Source organism: Haliotis asinina, chromosome 3 (genome assembly GCF_037392515.1).
Source record: "Haliotis asinina isolate JCU_RB_2024 chromosome 3, JCU_Hal_asi_v2, whole genome shotgun sequence".
Taxonomy (NCBI): Eukaryota; Metazoa; Mollusca; class Gastropoda; order Lepetellida; family Haliotidae; genus Haliotis; species Haliotis asinina.
Genome location: NC_090282.1, coordinates 5600157 through 5608924, shown reverse-complemented (window position 1 = coordinate 5608924; position 8768 = coordinate 5600157).

Sequence of the window (8768 nt, the reverse complement as noted above, 5' to 3'; positions counted from 1 at the left end):
GTAAGACACGGGGGATGGGAAGGAGGTTAACGTGTACGACATTTATAACCTCGGGCTTTCCTGTCAGACAAGTTTGACTAGACGTTTTGAAAATATAACCATGTTACACAGCTTAAAACGCTTCTTTATCCCAGAGACACGACGGGTCTCGCAGTAAATCGGCTGCTCCAATGACATGGATTCATCTTTGTAGGCCGAAACGGTATCGTGAAAGAGGCGGCACATTCTGATGTTGAACACCATTCATGCAGAGATAATCTGCAACAATCTACACTTTCATTTCTATCGGCTCTATGTCATCCCATGCGTCCCCACACGATTTGTCTCTGCTGTAAAGCGGATGCCGTGCAATGGCAGATAACACCCCAGAATATTCATTCGGTGTTGAGTCATGGAGCAGTGACAATGATAGTGTATCACGGTATGGACTCGCTCCGGAAGCCACTGGCGTTGTTGCGCTTCCTTTCCTTGCTTGAACTGTATTTCGCCAGAAGGAATACACAGAGCCTTTAACTGTGGATAAAGTACTGATATCGAATTCGACATTTGTGACGGGATGGACTAAAACTCGGGCCGAGCCAACTATTATATTATTGGATAATAAATCCATTATAGAACACCATTCCTGCAATTAAATAATGCAACATACACTAATATAACAGTGACAGACACAAACGCGTGCCATGATTACTTCTTTACGAGTATAAATCGCTTAATCTCAGGACGACGATCGACCTGTAACCGTGACTGACCAGTTGCAAGGTTACGTCTGAAAGAGCATGTCGATTTCTAAATGAAATGCTGACAACATTATCTCCACCACAATTATCGACCCGCCAATATTACGTTAAACTTCACACGTGCATTTTCGATTGTGTTTAAATCAACCGATTGGTATTATCTACCAAAATATCCATTTGCTATGTAATATAAAGCCACATGTAAAGATAACTGGTCCATTAAAGCCCTCTTCTCTCACCATTCCCCAAATACCCTCTCACTAGTTACAGTGGTGCACACGTTGACAATATTCATGGTGGTCGTAGCAACGTGACGTGCGATGACCTAAGTGATAATGTTTCAACAAAGAAACTCAGTCTTCTGTGTTAGCTTATCTTGATGAGAAATGATCACATTTATCGCCTGAGCAGAAAGCCCAAATGTCAGATTTGACTGATTTAATGATGTAATTGATTACATTTTCGCTGTTATGGGTCACAAGGCTTAGGTCACTGAGTGTGATTTGAACTCATACCTTATTTGGACTATGCGATTAGAGTTACCTTTCACTTGTTGTCGCTTCCGTCGAAGGACTGTGGCAGCAATGTTTATTAGTACATAAGAATTCTGTGGAACTGTAATGTGAAAAATTATGTAATATGCGGTAATTTCTGAGATGTTCGACACATGACTAAAATTGAAAATGATGATTTTGAGGACTGTTGGCTACCATCGTTATCCACAATCCACAAGTTTGTATTAAAAATCTGTACTGTTCATTTTAGCCTTGCTCATTGTTTATTCAATATATGCTGCAGTGTTGTTGAATATTTTAGACTTGCCTGTTCTATATTTTGCCGGTTCAAAAAACGACTCCTAAATATCTTGTCACGACAATTCCTAAACCCTAACAGCATTTAGTACCCCATATTGTGACTAAACATGCTATTACTGTCATTTCGGGAATGTTGAGAAAGGTTCGGAAAAGTTGAACATTTCCCTTTTGAATAATAAACATAACTGTAAATAAATAATTGCAAAAACCTGTCCTGTTTTGATAACGGATCCTGAATTCAAATCTTTAGTGCAAACAATTACTAGTACTTGAGTGAATTAGAGAGTATGGGTTTACGTCCAGTTTAGCAATACTGAAATATCACCGCAGGCCAGATGTAGAGATAAGCTGCGTATCTTCGTAAGTTATGCAATTATTTATGTGAAAAAAAATCAATTTGTCTATAAAGTATAGTTAGTTGTGTACAAGTACACTAGAACGTTTCTAAACACTTTATAAATCTGATCTTACACTCAAAATAGATAAGTAAGTGAGGTACATTGTGAGGTTGTATTTCAGCACATGAACCTGGTAAGTTTCAGCGTTTCCATCATTCCTCATGCAACAAATCAAATAAAAATAACAAATACGTAAGTCAACATTTAAACTTAATTGTATTTTTGGCAAATACAATATGTGAGTCCCATTGCTGGTGTCCCCAGCCGCGGTATTGCTGGAGTGCTGCTACTCGGACAATGTTCATTGTATGCTGAGGAGTACCTTGTCACGTTTTTCCCTCTAAAATGTAGACGGGGGGAGAGGGTATTGTTTTACCACACTTATATTGCGGCGGGGGCACCAGAAATGGCTGCACACGTGTGATGCCCATGTAGGGAATCAAACCCAGGTCCTCATGTTGACGAACGGACGCTTCACCATTAGGCTACCCCGCCTCACCTATAGACGGGAAAGTAGCGCAAACAATGCAAATCAGATTGATATTTAAATAAAGCCGTATGATGTAATGTTACAGCTGAATTGAGGCGTTCAGTAAAAGATGTGACTACGGGTCAGACCGACTCAGATAATCTAATCAGTGGTGGAATTACATCAGTCTCCAGAACTAAGTCTGCAGAATGACAGGCAGACCGACCGCACGATCTCGTTTGTACGGAAGCGCTGAAGGGACATGAGTATGAGAATTTTTTTAATATATATTTCGTGCGCACGAGATACTAAAATGTGCGCACGATATAATATAGCGTGCGCACGATATAATATAGCGTGCGCACGATATACGAAAACGTGCGCACGATATAATATAGCGTGCGCACGATATACCAAAGCGTGCGCACGATATAATAAAGCGTGCGCACGATATAATAAAGCGTGCGCACTATATAACATAGCGTGCGCACAAAATGAAAGGAGACACGTATTTTTAAATGTTAAATCGTGCGCACGAGATACTATAGCGTGCGCACGGTATAGTATAGTGTGCGCACGATTTAACAAAACGTGCGCACACTATATCATATCGTGCGCACGCTATGTAAAATCGTGCGCACGCTTTGTTAAATCGTGCGCACGTTTTGTTAAATCGTGCGCACACTATACTATACCGTGCGCACGCTATAGTATCTCGTGCGCACGATTTAACATTTAAAAATACGTGTCTCCTTTCATTTTGTGCGCACGCTATGTTATATAGTGCGCACGCTTTATTATATCGTGCGCACGCTTTATCATATCGTGCGCACGCTTTATCATATCGTGCGCACGCTTTGGTATATCGTGCGCACGCTATATTATATCGTGCGCACGTTTTCGTATATCGTGCGCACGCTATATTATATCGTGCGCACGAAATATATATTAAAAAAATTCTCATACTCATGTCCCTTCAGCGCTTCCGTACGTTTGTCATTCTCTAACCACATGCATCGATTCCTGAAGGGTGTACACGTTACCGGGTGAAATGATTGAGCGAGTTGTTTTACTATTTAGTCATTGCACCATTATCAGGGTGTGGCACAAAAATGTGAAAAAAAGTGACAAAATGTGATGTCATATGACCAGTTCTGTGTGAGAAGCCGGCGGATGAACCATATACCATACTAGAATTGTGACATTGTTTGGTTACCTTACTTTCATGTCAGAACTAGACCGTTATAACACGAATAAACGCCCTACAGTCAACCTACTGGACAATCTTCCCCTGAGTGTCATCTGGAGTACACTGGTAGGTCTCCGAATACGGCCCCTGCTCTTCAATAAAGAAAACAATCCAGAAATAATTATTGAGACGAATTGGGATTCGAACTTATGATCAGTTTTATCTTATGTCAGCGAGGGACTCGATCCTGTTGGGTGCGTTTGCGTGCTGCGGTACCTGTGTCTCCCACAGTGATGAAGCAGAGCCGAACCATTCACAATAATCGATTGACCGTGTACTTGATTGCATGAATGGTGTATGGCAAAATACAAGTAATTTTTTAATGATTTTGTTCAGTAGTTTATGGCAACATGGCATTAAAATATCGCACAGATGAAAGTAAAATGTCACTGAAGTCCTCTGTGCTTCGTTGAACCAGCGTAGCAGGACCTGGTAAAAAAATCGATTCCGGTTCAGGCAATCAAGTGATCAACAGCAAGAACATCGAACTACACAACTAGGATGTGATGACTTGTCCGCGAGCCTGACTACCATATCTGCTTAGTTGCCTCTTACAAGAGTGGGTTACTTAAAAAAACAATTCTGTCAAAGATCCGCACTGGTGAGCATCTGATAAAATAGTTTGAAAAGAATGCAACCTGGACAGGACAGACTGAATGTGATCTGTTTCTGAAGACAAGAGTTGAAACTGCTCGTTCAAACACACCCAGTGCATGCACACACCCGGAGATGTGTGCACGTGAAACACGAAGTTGTTTGGAGGATAGAAGACGGCTGTAAACCATACACCGGGCTGTTTAGACTTTCGTGGTAGGTTCGTTTGGCTAACGTGGCCTTACATTGTTGTGCCTTTACTTGAATATTGAGGTGTTTAGAGCTTAGACAATTGGTGGAATTTACCGGTTTCATTTCAGAGTTGATTTCCTTCACTTTAAGAGAATCACGTTAAGTTCATTGTAAATCATCCATTGTTTTCTCACTGATATTGTTGTCACGCTCAGTTCCTTGTTTAGTTCCGTGTTTTGACCAAAGGTGGGTGAGTAGTCTAGGTTTTCAGTTGCATTCATCAGACAGCTGTTCGCGTGTTTATTTCCACACGACCAATGGCAGTATAGTTGGGGGGCCTTGATAATCAATCTACCAAGTGTTCGTGTTAGTCGGAGGAAGATGGTCCAGCACCCCTTTCTAGAGATCAGTTCCAATCAAACATCCTGATGGGGTAGTATGTTGTTCATACTGTCCTGTACATATGTTGAAAATGACGAGTGATTAGAGGAAATGACGATTAACTGAACATGGAGATTACCCATACAATCCGGATAGTGTGGCAAGTTCAGTCGAAAATGCCAGGTAACATGGCGAGTGTAACTGTTCATGAATCTTTTCGTCAGTAATGACGCCGCCGCGGACATTCGTCGGACCGTGTCGAGGCGAAGGTCGATGATAGTGAGGCGAAGACGGGGATCGAGACGGACGCTATTGGCAGATATTGAGGAAACCTGCAGGTATAACAGTTTCATTTCCCTTACCTCCACAATATTGCACTAGTTTGAGTTTGTACATCGAATTAGGTAGAGTTTGTTGGTGATTGAAATGTTTCCAGTAAGATGTGTAAACCCTGAAACAGGCATGAACTATACAGGAGACCGTCTGGTCACATTTAACAATAACCGGTGACAGTTCAATGCTGGAAATACCAAACCAAGAAACACTCCGCCTTATGGTCCGTTCCTGATAAAGAATCTGATAAAAATTCAGAATGCTATTAGCCATTACCTTATTTTGCGCAGACACATCCAAAAACGCTATAAAACTTGGCGAGAGTACCTCGCATAACCCTTCAAGTTGTTTGAAATGTATTCCTTTTATAACGAAGATTCCAAGGGTTATTTTTATTATTAGGCATAGAATAATTAAAATACCGGCATAAATAATCCTCAACTTGGGCTGATACCTAAGCGATATCGGTATCCTGTTTAAATTTGAGGGACTTCCGTTTGCTTTCAGTCGGCCGAGTTCCTGTGTAGCTGCCGATTCACCTTAGTGCCGTTTCAGCTCCAAGCTGTTGCAGTCGGGCTTCATCAAACTGGTTCATCAAATGAAATTGGTCACCCTATTGTAATTCATCAGTTCGCACTGATCGGCTGACAGATAGGTTACACAAGTTCTTACATGCTTACCTATCGGCGCATTATAGATATAGACAGATATAATGTGTAAGGCTTATTTCTAAGCTACATATAAAGACAGCAGGTGTACAGAACCTGTAGGCATATCTAACACTTAGACGACTTGTACAAAAATCATTTACAAAATGAATCATGGGATGCCGCTGTACGTCTACATGCCAGTACGGGTGTGGTTGCCATCTGTGTAGCAAACGGAGTAGAGGGAGTTGATGACGTCTTATGACATCCTCGATGACGAACCCTGGTTCCTGCCTGCGACGTCTGTTACCTGGGCTCCAGGTTCGTCTGAGCTACATGGACAGTGTTGCTGGGTCTACCTGGTATCCTTGAGTGGTCTTCACTGTCGGGGCTCCTTCGTGTCCAAGGTTGGACAATTGCTGCGAGTGCTCAGAATGCTAATAGGTAGGATACGATGCGATAAATCGACAAACGTGACGGGTGTGAAGGTATATGTTTCATAGTAAGACGTGTCAGAAAACTCCTTTCAAAGGAAGAACTTCATTTTCAACATTTTCAATTACATTTTCCAAAATTAAACAAAGTTAGATTGAATGTTTAAATAAATGCCGACTGCAAGAGTAAGGGGTTAGCTATATAGTAAAGTAAGAAGTTATACTGTATTGCAAATGCCAAGAAATTCAGAGTTCCGCCTTTCACCTGTATATGCGCTTGCGATGAACATATATGATGTCGTGCGGAATCTCAGTTCAAGCCGCGACTTCAGTCGCATGTTTGACACAATGGAGCAAGGTGAAACGTGTTGCAGGTCAGACTCCGCTGGACGTCATTTAATCTAGAATTCCCACATATGGGAATAAACTTCGAAAAACCCTTCCACACACTAAAATGTACATGTACATTATCATGCTTCAGTTCAAACCCCCGTCCCCCGCTGCTTCAGTATTTGGCAATCCATGCTTTTCATAACTAGTGGACATGTCGGTGTGTTTTCACTTTCTATTTTCACACTAATTTTTCCACATGTTGATGAGCTCAAAGGTATTGGATACTTATATCTATTAAATGAATAAAAGTATGAAGAAATAGTGGTAACAATGGGGTTACCATTGTATTAACACGGAAAAATTGGGAGGTTTACTAATATTGTATACTGTGTTACTGAAAATCCATGCTCCTCTGTCTTGCTTCGATAACGAGCATAGGACACAATCCTGGACAAGTATCTGTAAAGCTAATAGAACCTAGGTACAAGGTATGTCATTACAGCTATTTGTAGTTCACGTGCCACAAACCTACCTTCCTGGTATGCCACCCATGCTTTGGCCCAATTAAATGGCATAATCTCAAGTTCACGATTACAACGGTATGGCAAGTAATCTGCAAACGCTATATCTGCGATAGGTAAATGATCCTGATGGTCACAAATCGGGGGCCGACCGTCTGGTAAATTCACTTAGGTATGAAACTTCTAGTTCGATAATCCTTTACCACTGGTGTTTTATAGTATCTTTAATCCGGACATGGTCCACTATTTGTTACACTGACACTTCGTTCAGGTTACTATGGAATGTACCGTCCTATCTCATTCTGTGTAACGGTATTTCATACAGTAACTTGTTACGAGTGTGTATATTTTGTTAAGTAGTACTTATGATGTGTCACATTTCGTTTAATAGACGGTCAGGACCTTCAGGAATCTGGTTTTCTGGAATTTATCTGCTCTTAGTTTTCTATGTGTTTACTTCCGGGAGACTTATTCGAGGGTATTCTACTCTCCCTCTCTCTCTGTGTGTGTGTGTGTGCGTGTGCGTGTGTGTGTGTGTGTGCGTGTGTGTGCGTGCGTGCGTGCGAGCGTGTGCGTGTGCGCGAGCGCGCGCGAACGCCTTAAGACCGATCGCTGTTTACATTCTGCATAGTTGATTCTCTCTCGCACTAAGACTTTGGTGAGTTTGCTATATTGTATTTTGTGACCCATCGACTTAGATTTTGTCTCTCTTCAATTGTACTTGAAATCAGTATTGTGAAATAGACTTTTGACTTTGTATACCTTGCTCTCGTTGCATAATAATACAAAACCTGAACGTTTATGACTTGTCTTTGTTCTGTTTTGCTAGTTCACAAGGGAATTTCTTACATCGTTTGTCACGGTAAAATCTTAACCGTGTGTCACCTCTTACCAAGCAAGCTGATTATCGCGTTTAACCTATTTATGCACAGGATCATAGATTCTCAATTTTTGTAAAACTAGTCTCATTTTGACGAGTAATGAAGTGTCATTTGTACCAGTAAACCTTTTCCTCTTATACTTTACACTGCAAAAATGCCTCCTTTATGTGTACATATTTTTTTTTAAAAAAAAAACAAACCTAAATAATTCGGACAGGCACAGGCAGATTGATTTCATGTATTTTCTATCCCAGAAAGCGCTTGGGAGATTTTCTATTTTTTTTAAATCTATTAATTACCCGAGTCTTCAAACAATCGTCAAATAAGTGTTAGCATGACTTTGTACAAATTACAAAAATGAGTTTTTACCTGAAATGTCTGAGATTTCTTACAAAAAATAGCAAGGCATCGCCCCCCCAAAAAAACAGAAATCACCATCAGTTAACCGTGCAGCAAAGAGCATTGTCTGGTAATAAAAATCCAGATTACTTTCAGAGATTGGCGAAGGAGTTTCAAGGTCCAATCGCTACGTCAGGTCTGGACTCTGCGACACGGAACATCGCCATTACAGCATACTGCATTATGTGAAGTTGCCCGGCAGATGGGTAAATCAAAAAGTGTAATTTCACGCCTGTGGGATAAGTACCGTCAAACGGGTGGGGTTGCAACGAGACCTGGGCGTGGTAGACCAATATCAACGACACCACGACAGGATCGTCTCATTACGTTAATTGCTCTACGCGATAGGTTTAAATCAGCCCCTGCCATCAATAGAGAATTC